The following is a 13,974-nucleotide window of genomic DNA, read 5'->3' as shown; positions in this document are numbered from 1 at the left end:
GTTTGCCTTTTACGTATAAAAATCTGCCTCCCACAGAATATAAATTAGGGGCGTGAAACAATATTAAAGCTGTGGAAACAGCATACTTTATGTACGTATAATGAAAGGGAAGGTGAGGGCATACCAAACCTAAACACGCCAGCTGATTCGTGGACAGCTCTGTAGCTGTATTGGTTTTAGACTGAGATGCAAGCAGCTGCTCTGATTTCAGCCTTGCCAGCGAGCTCCACACTACACAGTGCTCACGCAACTCAGTTCCTCCCACAGAGAGCTGTGGTCCACATCACTCTGGGGACTGGAACAGATTTGAGGGCCACTTTAAAAATGTTCTTTGTCAAGGGTTGGACTAACAGTGCCTGGTTGGACAGAATCATTAACTGGCAAACATGCTTCCCAGATCAGAGTGGAGCTCTAATTACAGTATGATCATCTAATCATAGAGAACAAGGAAAGACAAAAAAGGGACCCCCATTAGTTAAAGAGAGAAAGGGAGAATGACTCAGAGCTGCAAGATAGATAGATTTGTGAAATATGCACGGTATGATTCAGTCTCATTCTAATGGCAAATAGAGGAAAAGCGTTCACAAATGTTTCAGGTTGCTCCTCCTTCTCCTTTAATCCTATCCATCCTTTTACGCCTCAGTCTTTCTCTCCTCTGCTCCTCTTCTTCAGTCTCAGTCGGCACATTGGAGTGGATTTCTTTTTCTCTCTCCCTCTTTCAGGAAAAAAATAAAAAAATAAAACAGCGTCTCGGGGGCAATTTATTGAGTGCAAATAGCAGATACAGCTGAGAGCCAGGGTATTTTGGAAAGATGCACGGGTGAGCGGGCACAGACCAGTCCGGTGACTAATTACCATAATAACGCGCACAAGTTCGCCGGCGAGTCAGGCACGTTTTATTTCTCCGTATTTCCATGTAGCCAGTGCCGCAGCGGGGAGATAATCGGGCGGAGGGAGCAGTTACAGAGAGTAGACAGAGGGAGAGAGAGAGAGAGGGGAGCTGGCAGCACATGATCACACTGGGTATCCAGTCACTGATCAACTGGAGCGTTCATAATTACGCTGGCGACAACATATGGGAATACAACAAGGCGAGATTGTGGTCACACCTGGTTCTGGAGGACACCGGAGGACCCGTGCGGGGACAGAGGCGGCCAAATCTCGGGGACTTTGCATCAAACAGTCGAGAGAAAAGCGTGGCATCCGAAAGCAGCATCATCCGGTAGGTGAGCCTTGATTGATGTGCGCGGACTGCCAATATGCTTGTCATCATCCGATCTGGAAAAGAGAAAAAGAAATCTGTTTTATGGCGCGTTATAGCCCAACAAGTACCTGACACACACACACACACACACACACACACACACACACACACACACACACACACACACACACACACACACATTTATTTATTTATTTTATTTATTTATTTTTTACTATGCATATATTGGTTTTGTGTTTGTGCCACGGTTCAAGAAGCAATTAGGTCTGTCTGGGAAACAATGCAATCGGCTCTTTGCAAATGCCAAACCACTTGATTGAGGATGCAGGTTTCAGTGGATAGCTGGCAGTTATACACACACATATATATCTAAGCAGTGGTTTTCGATTCGGAGGTCCCGCTTGGATATATATTCAAACAAAAGGGAAGGCACACCATAAAATCTACGGGGATTAGGTGGTGATTGGCGCATATCTACATGCAAAGAAAAACCAGCTTAGTGAAGCAGACAGGCACATCAGGTACATAGCTGAGCTATTTCATATTTACATGTGTAATGTGGATGTGGAGGAACTGTGTGCTTTTTAAATGTGCAACTGAGTCTTGCTGCAAAACAGTCAGTTTACTGAAATCCTGTATACTCCTCAACCCAGCTCCTTGGATGAATCAAGACTGTAAAGTTGGTCAGGTGAGTTGTAAAAGCCCCACCCATTTGCTAAATTTTGACTGACTTGTGTGATAAAGGCTTGTGGACAGAATTGGTGCACATATTCCAAACGCAGCAGCCACTCTCAGGCCATGTATGCCGGTTAAAATGTCATTAAGTTGGGGGAAAGAGATGGAATCAGCACAAGATGTAACAAACTGAAGCCAACAAGAAGAGAAACAGTTGCTTGTGCATTAATAGCTTTTTTCAACTTACTGATTTGATGAACAAAAAAGTGGACAGAATGGGAGAGATTCTAATTTTGCAGGGTCTTTCTGCACCATCAGAATATAAATGTCCTGTATTTGCACAGGTTCCAGTCGTCAATAGATTTTTACACATGAATATGCAGAACCTGTGACAAGTCTTTGGGCTCTGAGGCTCACGTGTTTGAGGAACAGTGCTACTGACTGACTCAGTTTCGGACTCTCTCAAAAGAGGGCCGGCATTCCCCTCCCCCAAATGTATCAGATAAACATTTGCTATGCCAGCTTCATGTTTTAAAAATGTTTCTGTATTTGTAAATGGAAATGGAGAGCCGGATATCCACTGGCTCCTGCAAAAAACACTGCCTATCTGTCTGTTGGATTCTCAGATTGCGTTGCGCCAAACTGTGTCTTTAGCAACTCTGAGGAAAACCATTTTCAAGTATTAGTCTCTCTCCATGGAAGGATTTGATGAGGTTGAGCAACCCCATCTTACTTTGACCAAATTTCGCCTGCAGCTTATTGAATAGCCTAGTGAACTTTACAAGCAACCTTTGACAAAAGTCCACAGAGGGGCACTTGATGAGCAGAAATAGAAAAAAAAGGACACACACGAAAAAGGAACTGCACAGGCCTGAGACATGCCTGCTGCAATAACTTAATCTACCCTGTGCACATGGCACTCGAGCGATAGACAAAAAGTTGGAAGAGGTATTCCTGGATAGGTTACCCTCTGACTTGCTGGCACCGAAGCTTGCGACTGGCAGTGATGATGGCAGGCATGTTGAATGGCCTCACTGATTACATCGCTCACTCTTGTGACTTCTCCACACCTTTTTTTTTGGTAATTTTTTAAAGCCTTAAGAGTCCACGGTGGTTGCTCCGTAGCTGTGATGCTGATGCTGCACAGCGTTGCTGAATTGATTTGCATTTCCTCATCATACATCAATAGAGGCAAGCAATTGAGATTTGCAATTGCACGATGAGCTCGGGCACAATGCGGCCTTTTCCTGTGCTATTAGATGCCCGGTCATTAACATGGTTATTGAATAGTGCGGCTTTCTAATTCATTCTTTTGTGGACGGTGGAGGAGGCACGATATATTGTAGTACGACTGCTTTGTAGCATGAGAGTCTTTGTGTGATGTTTCCAGTGTTATTTGGCGAAGTGATCCTCTGCTACTACAAAACCCAGAGTGGAGCGCAAGGATACAAAAGTTTATTTGGTAGGCACAATACCTTTTATAGCCAGGAGTGTCCAAAGAGTGGCCCACTGTCGCCTGTTGTAACACTGTGAAAACAGTGTATACAGACATTTGTCGGAGCTGCTGTGTTAATTACGTCACTGCATTAAAAGGAAAAAAGATATTTAAGAACAGAATACATTGTAGGATGATTAATGTCTTTGGTGAGATATGTAATAATGTATGGGAGGCCATTCATTATTCCATTTGGCCTCAGGGCTTACTTTCTGTAATGATCAGCTTGCTGTAAGAGTGCCTTACTTGGCAACCTGTGGCAGATCACAAAGTCGTGCTGCTGCTGCCAGTGATAAGCCGGTCCCAAATCATTAGGGCTCATTTCAATTGGCTGTAAATGGAAGGTAACATTACCCGCTGACATATGGCTTATTGATGCTATTGAAGTGTGACTGAGCACGCAATCATTTTGTCCTGGTTCCTTACAGGATTTGTTTGACACCAAAATCGTGCAAAAAAAGGCAAGAAAATAGTACATAGAAGACTTCAGGTAAAGGGCAGCTGGCCACACGTCTGCAACATCGCAGCTTTAACTGAGACCTTGCTTCTTCTTCTTCTTATATTTGTATTTTGTTTTTACCGTCAGAGACAACTCAGTCTCGCTGCAAAGCAACAAAATCACACAGGAGAGATGCAATTCCAGCACATCCTAGCTAGCTGGCCTCAGCTACAGTGCTTCCTGCTCACAGTGGGAATGCACGAACTTCCCGTCCATAAAACATAACAGCACAGCCATTATATTCATGACAGCACAGTCATTATAGGAATGACAGCCTTCCCGCTACCCATTGTTGCCATTAGAGCTGAAAAATTGATGGTTTGCAGTGTATTGGGCAGTAGGTGGAAACCTGTCAGAACACACTGGAGGTGGACTGAAAACCAGGATTAAAACAGCTCATCAAAATAAGTTCAAATTGATTTTGACGGAAAGCACCTATACTCGCTATTGACTCGTGCTGCTAATTGCAAGGTAAGTCATTCCGAGAATCTCACTGTGTTATTTTCAGTGTCATAGTGGTAAAAGAACGCTGATTAGGGACATGCTCGAGTACTAATCGTTATTATTTTTGATGAAACTGAGCGCACTTCAGTTTCTTGCGAGGCCTTAACACGACAAAGCAGTGAGTGTTTGTCATCTGTAGTGTTACAGGCATTGTGGCATCCTTTGTGCTTTCATGCATGCTCTCTTTCAGTAATCAGCGCATTGTTAAAAAACTAGTTTTTCAGCTCCTTTGTAAAGACTTAAAATATCCATAAGGACATGGTGGTTTAGGGATCCGTCATAGTTAAAATGCATTTTTGCCCCCCCCTGCTCTAATGAAAGCCGTTGGTGAACCACATGCCATTTGCAGCAGCACGAGCACAAACACAGTCCCTCTCTTCTTCAGGGAACACATTTAGAGGGGAGGAAGGGAAGTAAAGGAGGTGTAGGCAGAGCTTTCTGGAACCAGCGTGGCTTTCAGTGTCAGTACCCTTGCCACAGGCCTGCGCTGAGCTGGACATCCTCTATCTTTGGCCATGACCACAAATTAATTAGTTGTACATTTGCAGGGTAAACAGCACGTTGAACTACTGCTGACAAAACTGAGGTTCATTGGATTAGTGTTAGTCAGCTGGCTGAGAGACAAGAGAAGGACAGCTTCTGACAGGATGTGCCTCTTTCTGCCTCCAGTTTGTGACATCTCCATGTTACAGTTTTAAACATTCATCTATGTTGCATTCATGTCTTAAATTCTTTCACTCAAATGATAAACACCCATTATCTTAATAATTTTCATGTAAATGAAGGCGTTACCTCACCGTCTTTGTGTGACTTTTTGAGCAGCCATTAGCGTATTTCATTGGAGAAGAGTTGGCAACACCGTCTTTTGTGGATTTACCCAGACATTTATTGTAAACTTCCTGCCATCCTGTGCAGCAGACGCCTGAGTTTTATGAGTGCTATTTATTTGGCAGAGCGCGAACGGCGATATCAGCACATGCACTGCAAACCGAATTCAAATAAAATATAAAAGGACAGAAAAACATTTCAGATTGTTCACTAATTGCCGTCGATTGTTGTAATGTTGATTGCAAAACAGCTAGCTATACGATATTCTAATGACTCTGTATTAGCCAGCAGAAAATTATAAATGCTTTATTAACAGCTTGCAGTCTTTACTTCTGAAAAAAAGAACAGAAAAGAGATTTTTGTTCAACATCAAGCCTCGCACAATTATGCACAGCAGCTGACGACACCAGCTCTCTATATTGACTCTTTCTGCAAACTGGCATGTAATTGAAATGCCAGCTGAGACGAAATAATTCTTTTCAGGTGCTGTGAAAAAACATTCAAATGTGACATTTTTAAAAATATTTTGGCTCCAAGAATCAAAGTGGAACAACCACAAATGATTACATTCATGACATAATTCATGGTGGTCTATCCTCACACGAGGGGAACCAGAAATCTCTCCTGTCAAAAAAGGAGTGAAGCCTGCGAGCCAGTTCAGCCAGGTTAACACGCCTCGCTCTCATCACATCAGATTTTGAGCTGCAGAGTTTGCCATCTCTCCATCTGACGTGTCATTGTCAATGCTGCATGCCCTGCACCTCCAACTCCTGTTTCAACCCCTTCACCACCCCAACATCCACCTGCAGGCTCTGAGGGATATTTACTCATAACCTCCCGTTTTCCACGTGATTCACATATTTGCAGGGAGCAGTGAGCTGGGAGCCTTTATTCTGCTGATCTAATCAATCCTTCATTTAAACGTGAGTTGTCTGACTGAAGTGAGAAAAACCCAACGTTTATTTAGGCACACTGAACTAGGGCAAAATGGATTCTCCCAGCTAAACAATGAGAGGAAGATTGCTGTGCTGAACTTCTAAATGGGGACGGAGCTGTCAGGAACGCAACCAAAGTGCTTGTTTTCTTCTTTTTGTCTTAAACCGTCACTAATAGTCCCCCCCCCCCCCCCCCCCCCCCCCCCTTTGAAGTGGTCAGCCTTTCGTGGAGAGTGATGGTGACGTTGAGGAGTTGGGGAGGCTCAATCTCAATACACATTTGAAAAACAAACTAATGAAGACACTTGGAACATGACGGGTGGTGCAGATTGGGTGGGGGACTTGGGGGGGTGGCGTAATCCACCACTGCTGCTACTCTTAACAACCAGTCCTTTTGCTAAATGTGGAAAAGGCTTCAGCTCGTCTTCTAAAATGGATTCTAGGTGCAAAAATGAGAAATTGGCAATTTAATGATATCATTAGAAAAGACCAGACAGGAACTGTTCTTCCTCTCCTGCTATGCCTCAGTCTAGTCTTACTGCGTGTGCACTGCATATCTTTTTCTGATTGCATCAGCTGTGTTGGTGATATAACCATTTACTGTGGTTGGAGGCTACACGAACAAAGCTTCCTGCATTAATTTTGTCCATTTCAGTTGTTTGTACATCTACCATTTTCACAGGGAAAAAAAGCCTCTTGATGTTTCGGTCTTTGAAAAAACAGGAAGCAGGTTTAACACGGTGACGTTCAGAACAGTGCTACTTTGGCCGCGCATGCAGAGCGACCAGTTCACGGACAGATGAAAGCTCGGCGCAGATGAAAGCTGCGCGAGGATGTGGGGTCATCACCGCGCTGTCACCGCCCAATAGCTGGCTTTACTTTCGGAATAAGCGATATTCTAGAGTCTCCTGAATTGAATGTCGAATAACAATAGTTGTGGGAACAGACATCAATGGCTTGAAGCTGCTCGTGTGAGCGTACTGAGCTGGAATAAAATCACAATTTGTCGGTCTTAAAAGAGCCTGTGTTGCTCATCCACAGGCAATATTATTTCCTCCTTCATACATTGTATTGCCATGTTGAGAGAGTGAAAAAGCAAATTCTTTCAATTTTCATTCATTCTTCCTTTTAGTAACAGGCTCAGGGTACACATGATGAAGGAGATCTAGTGTAGATAAAGTCTGGAAGAAGTAATGAAAAAAAATCCAAACTTCTGCCTGGAAGAAACGCTAGTGAAATAGAAGAAAGGCACACTGATACTGATATCTTATGAACAATATGTAGCTCATAACTGCTGTTATACAACACAGAGCGCCACTGCTGCACAGGAAAACACTGCTTATGTTAGGATGATGGTGCAGTTTTGTACATGTTCATGCTATCCTAGATTTTTTATAGTGTATCTCAGGCAAAATTGTTGGGATTTGAGGTCTAAGGTGAAGCTCGCATACTGATAATTATTATCTGAGTGAGTGATTTTCAAAGTCGATTTAAAAAGGCTAAGACCTTTCGAGTCTAAAATGCAAAAACAGCAGCCGTTAATGGTGTTTTTCTCAAATACGCTGCGGTGCTAAATGAGACATGAAGTAGGCTTTCTGAGGCCCCAAAGTATTGACACCGCTGAATCCAACGCTAGTCTCTGAATGTATCTTTTAAACCTTCTTGTTTGCTTTAAATCAAAGAAACAAGTATCTTATGAAAAGCCTAAGCTTGTGGGCTTAGTTTTGTTTGTCAGTAATCAAGCTTGATCCCACATCTCCTGACAAAATATACACAAAAAAAGAAATGGCAGAGCCACCCAAGCTTCAAAAGGCTGCTCAGATGTGAACTATAGAATGAGCAAAAATGAATTAAATATTAAACGTTTCCCATGAGATGAAACGTGATTGGCGGGTGAAGCCGCATGTGTCTTGTCCACTCGTGTAACATGAAAGGTTTAAAGAACTCTACTAATCTGTAAATCTGAGCAAAGATTATATGGAACAACTTCACATCAAATCCAGTGTGCTGAGATACAGTGTTTTCCAAAATAACAGCAGACATGCTGCTGACCTTTTTTTTTTTCCCTTATAGTAATTTACTCTGTGGCTGTTGATTGATGGCCTCCAAGTCAGAGAGAGCAATCATGACATCAGATTTTATACAGTATGTTTTTAGTGCAGCAGTGCTCCTTTAAGGCTTCACAACAATCTTCATTCATCACACGCAAGTGGAAAACAAGCTTTTGCTAAAAACAAAAAACGCACATACACACACACAAAAAAACGGATGGGTCATTTTCCTGCTGTTTACTAGTCGTTGTAGTTTGAGGGAACAACCCATTGCACCCCTCCCTCCACCATTTACTTCCTGTGCTCATGAAGATGAGGCCATCAAGATGAGACCTTTTGCATCCCATTTTTCACTCGCATTGATGAATTTGTATTTCCATCATATTTTGGAACCTGTTTGTCATTGCGCCTGCTTAATTAGAGGAGGAAAAGTGAATCCGAACCCAAAGGGATGACTGTTTTTCTTCTGGCTAAAATGAGCCTTTTTTTCCCCTCCCAAGGAGCTTCTCTTTCTACAGTGGAGCTTTATTTTTCCCCAGTCTGTGCTAATTAGTCGGAGGAGCACTGTAATGAATACTGCAACAGGCGATGGGTAAATGTGTAGTCCTCTGCAAACAAAGCAATTCAAAGTATGCATAAAATACCACGTTGCTGTATACGGTTAATGTCACGGGAAACCCTAGGGTGCACTCATTTGGACTAATGTATTAGGAATCACTGTGTTGTGGCCTGCATATTTATCAACTTTGCCATCAACATGAAAAATGGTTAGTCATATTTCCCTTCCACATCACGCTCGCCTTCTCGCTCCTTTTTCCTTCAATGTCGTTTTCTCCTTTTCTCTGTGATGTCGACCCCTCTTCTTTTGAGCTGCTGTGTTTTTTTTTGTTATCATCAGAGAGACAAATGAGAAACAAGAAAGAAAGAGAGCCTCGGGGCTCGTGTCCTCACATCATCGCCACCCCCTTTATCTCTCCCCGCACTCCTTCTCCTTCTCTACCCTCCATCTTTCCGTCTTCCTGAGTGACAGCTGGCAGCCAGTAGGGTACAGTGGGCATGCCAAACCAAGTGCAGATATTTGCCAAGTGACTTGAGAAAATACACATTTGAACGTGACTGACTCATGCATGCTGTGGATCCTCCTTTTGCTGCTCTTTTATTTCTTTTCGGATAGCTCAAACAGCGTGTGCGGCGCGCATTACACTCCTCGGCTGCCCACGGATCTTTGTGGTCATTAAAACATGTACGTCCGCAGAAGGCTTGTAAATGAATCCGTTGGGACGGTCTTGAAGCAGAGGCCGCGAAGGCAGCTGCCATAAAATTGAGCTTTGAAAGCGCAGCATGTGGACAAGAAATGATTAAAAAAAAACAGTTGCACGTGTATTGATTTTAAAATTTTGAATTTTGTTGGAAACACATTCATTCGTGATGGAGGAAGACTACTCGCTTAGAATTTGACTCAAATTAAAGAGTAATTGACCTCTAATGCTGTGACTCCTGCACATTTACAGAGCTTCACACTCCAAACAGCACAGCTTCAGCTTAGCCGAGTCTTATATCTTATCACTCAGCATGCCATATGTGACATGCTGAGTTGTAAGTGGTGTTGAAAAACACGAGGAGCTGCCATGAAAAAGGAGGATTATTCTTTAATAATTTTCACAGAATTCCCTAACGGCAGGCTGCTTTCTTTTCATTCCTTTGCCCTAAATGGGAATTGACATTTGGGTCAGGTTCTCTGGGTGATGAAGAGCGAACAGAGGTTCTGAAAATCCAAGATTAGTGTTGCATGGAGGCCTGATTGATGAATTTTACAGCAGTTTATGGAGGTCCACAGGTCAGTGATTGCAAACAGGGAATTACAGGAAAAAAACGATTGCCTACATAGAGAGTACAAGAAAATCAAAGCATACAAGAGAAAGGGAAACACACACGCGGACACTCACACACACACACACACACATCACATGCCCACGGCGAATATCAATCTGTAATCTGGGATTATTCTAGTACAGAAGGAGGGCATTTCCAGCACTTTATACTATGTGGGAATACACAAAATGCACAAAAAAGACAAAAAAAAGACAAAACACAAATCTGAACCTTGAGGGATAAAGCAAGACAGACGGTAATGAAAAATCAGTGATACAGAGATTTGTTGTTTTGCTTTGATGGGCGAGACAGACAGATAGAGGGAGAGGGAGAATTCAATTCTGAGCCCCCGAAACAACAGCAACAATAATCCGCTGGAGGCAAGAGACACTTCACAGACGTTTCAGTATACATCTGATTTCTGCACGAACGTTCTATTGGTGCCATTAGCACGAGTTCAACATCCAGCATCATAACACTGATTGCTCCAATAACAGTTGGGACATTTGTATAATTATCCAAACAGACAGGAAGCCTTTACACTACATGGCATTATGTGGCTTTGCAGCGCAGTGAAAGCTGGTGGAAAAGAGGCTGCTTTATGACATATAAAAGAGAGGCTGGTGGCGAATGGTGGAGCAGAACAGGGAGAGACTGCTGCTCTTTATGGTGGAGACATCTTGGTAATTAATCAGCATCAATTTTGATAATGGAGAAAGAGCGTAGATCTAATAAAAAAAAATACACACAGGAACATTTTCTTCCCATTTTGTAAATAACTAAAATGAAAAACTTTGGGGTTTAGCTCAATGGGCAGCCAAAACAAGACTAATTAATCTCATCTAACAGAGAAGAATACATGTTTGCGAGTTCCAGCCTTGATCCTTATTCTCTTCACTTAAATTATATGTTTGAGATCCCTTCCCAGACGCCTTAACGCCCACTCACATCCTGGGCCATCTGATCTCAGGAATTCGCATGGTAAGGTTTCACAATGAACTCACCCGAAACTCTGGCTGATTGGGACCCACACCCAGTTTCACACCTTGGGTCAGGCGATTAGAGGATCATCAGGGGGTCCTTTTGTCCCTCTGTGGGGGGTTACTCCCACTAGGTTTATATCTGGGACTCTCCACCATTTGACCTTAGAACTGAGGAAGCTTCTCGGATGAGAGGTGAAACGTCTTCAAGTAACTTAAAGAAGTCCAGACGCTTTTCTTTGCAAGCTCCTTTGACTACGATGACCTGGATAACTGAGAACCTTCACAGATAAATTATATGTAGTTTTTTTGGTCAGTTGTGGTGTGCACTAAAAGCAGAGAGGCTATACTGGTGTAGCATGGTGGCCTGCTAATGCTGCTCCACACTCAAATCATTTAAGTCACACTTGGGTTTCAGTGGTCATTGGGATTCCTTTTTACAAGCCCACTGATCAATCAGTCTCGTAATTCAATCTCCCCCCGGTCAATCGTGTTTATATGAATAATTCACAAACCATCACAGAAAGCTCGGTGAACTGGCTCACAAGTAGGACGCTGCCCTTTAATAGCGGGGAGACGTGAATGCAATAAGTCCAAAGGAAAACCAGATAACATGAAAATGCCCGTCTAGCTGGGTGCTGCTGTGGGTTTGAACTTTCACCTCTGTGAATTTTATGGATGAAAAGCTGTTTCCTCTCAGCTTTCTAAACTTTCAAGCGTAAATGCTCACAGAGCCCGAGTGTTGCCCACACTCCGCCGCTGTAGCTCTGCTGTGGAGTTTCAAAATAAAGGCAACCTTTTGATTACAGTCTGTGAAATCGAACTATTAAAGTTCTCAAATTGTTCCTGAGTTTTTACCTGTAAAAATCGTTATCAAATCTTTTTTATTTATATATTGATAGTTGTTTGTATTTGTTTTTTTCTTCTTCACCATTTTTGATTCATTGATGTGCAAAATTATAACAGATTCTGTGCACCGCGACATGGACACGTTTGAGATTTGAGTCGCTCATGCAACTCTAAAGTGACGCTCACGATTTAGATGAATCATCTGCATTCTCGAGTTCCTATAAATATTAAATATAACCTCTTAAAAAGTGCTCGTTGTCATTTTTAGTATTCAGTTTTAGTGTATGGAGAAATTAAGCCAGATTTTCAGGGGCTTTGTGTTAAACACACAAAATTAGGGCAGGAAGATAATTAAAAGAGGAGGAGGATTAGTTGGATAAAATTATATTTAAATATAGAATAATAAGCCTCTGTAATGGTGCTGTAACTTGATTGTACAACAGTAGTACGAGTTGGCGCAGTGCATTTAGCGGTTTAATATATCACATTGCATGTAATTACTGGGACTGGTGTATTATAAAAGTCAGAGTTTCACAATTTCATCTCTTTAACATGACAAATGACAAATGCATTACATCACTGGGCTGTATTATGTATATTTTTTACATGATAAACTACCACATTTGCAAGTGCAAATTTATGCCAATAGCTTTGTTTCCCCCCAGTTTCCTGTTTCAGATTAATGCCTCTCATTTAGCTCTTGCATGCAGCCAGCCTATGCCAGTCACATGCAGCATCCGTCTGTTCTATACTTTGCGGCACAAATGCAGAATCAGAGCCTGTTGCACCGCCCACACTAGGTCAGATTACAGCGACACATCAGTCGCTCGCGGTGTGGACGCACTGTCAGAGTGCAATAACTGCCAGCCCACACAGACGGTGCCCAGATGGACAGGTTTACTGTTTCTGATTTCCTTCCCTCCTCCTGCCACTGAACAGTCCTCTCCCTCTGCTTCAGGCTTTGTGCTTTGTGAAATGAAGTGCGATGATCAATTGCGCTGAAAATTTCTCAGAAGGTTTAAAATGGAGTTCCGTGGCCCCGGCCTGCCTGCTGAATTTTTTAACTTGTGCACTGTGCACAAAGACAAATGACTACCCTTTATGGAACTGCCTTAAGCAGTCTGATTATTATACTGTAGGAGTTTAATATTAAAGAGGAGAGTTGTTAAATATACAAAAACATAACATTTTGTGATTTATGATCTTTGTGGTAAATTTGATCATATCTTTTTTATGAAACTATCTGGTTTCTCTGGGGTTTTTTTTAAACTAATAAAACAGAAGTCCTATGCATGTATTTTAACAGCGTCACAGTTGGTCATGTGGCCATGGATTTCTTCCAGTAACACACTTTCTGAGAATAAAGGAATTGGATTGGAGATTAAAAAATACCAGGAAAACATAAACTTTCTTGACATTTAGGTTATTGGTTTTGTGACTGCAGAGAAGGTTTATGGCAGGGAGCTTTCTCAGAGGCCAAAAGAAGACAAAGAAAGCTAATCTCACTTAGAAGGGTAAAATCAGCTTTAAACCTAATGAAGTATTATACTGGGGTCAATGAGGTAGAGGCACTGCAGTGAGCACACACAGCGTGCATGCATGTGTGTATGCACAGTTTGTGTGAGTGCGCTTTGTTATATGAGTGGGGGTTTGTTTGTCAGGGGGTTGCAGTGATAATGTTGGCATCATCAAGACGTGAAGTCTTTCAAGGGAGATTGAGCAACGTTAGGGTGTAAGGGCAAGAGAGAGTAACGTCTACTTCCAGGACTTTCCACACAGTAGAACTAACAGCAGCTCTGGGAGGCTGTATTTATGCACTTGGAGCTAACAAAGCTGGACTTTTAATCAAAGTTATTACAATTTCTCCTCAGGGAAACAGGAATACATGTATGCGAAAAAAAAATTGTTAGGGGGTTCTTTTTGCTCACTTTTGCTTGAGTTGTGACAATAAACGCTTTGCACTTTACCCCGCCACGTTCTCGTCCTTTCACGTGGTGTGCTTATCTTTACTGCTCAAATGTTGTGGACCGCTCTGCCAGTTTTTGTATTATCGCAAACCACACA

General features: G+C 42.4%; 1 protein-coding gene across 3 annotated transcripts in view; it reads left to right on the top strand.

Moving 5' to 3' along the window:
* The first annotated feature begins 694 nt into the window (after positions 1-694).
* flrt1a (fibronectin leucine rich transmembrane protein 1a) overlaps positions 695-13,974 on the top strand; it is a 46,585-nt gene continuing 33,305 nt past the window's right edge. For 2 of the 3 annotated variants that reach the window (XM_080867230.1, XM_080867232.1), the window contains exon 1: positions 695-1,222. The gene's annotated coding sequence lies outside the window, so the exon portion shown is untranslated. Of the gene's footprint in view, positions 1,227-13,974 lie in introns of all 3 variants that reach the window. The other variant, XM_080867231.1, reaches the window with a different exon arrangement.

This window comes from Rhamphochromis sp. 'chilingali', assembly GCF_963969265.1.
Source record: "Rhamphochromis sp. 'chilingali' genome assembly, chromosome: 19".
NCBI lineage: Eukaryota > Metazoa > Chordata > Actinopteri > Cichliformes > Cichlidae > Rhamphochromis > Rhamphochromis sp. 'chilingali'.
This window is presented reverse-complemented; position numbering and strand designations above follow the sequence as displayed.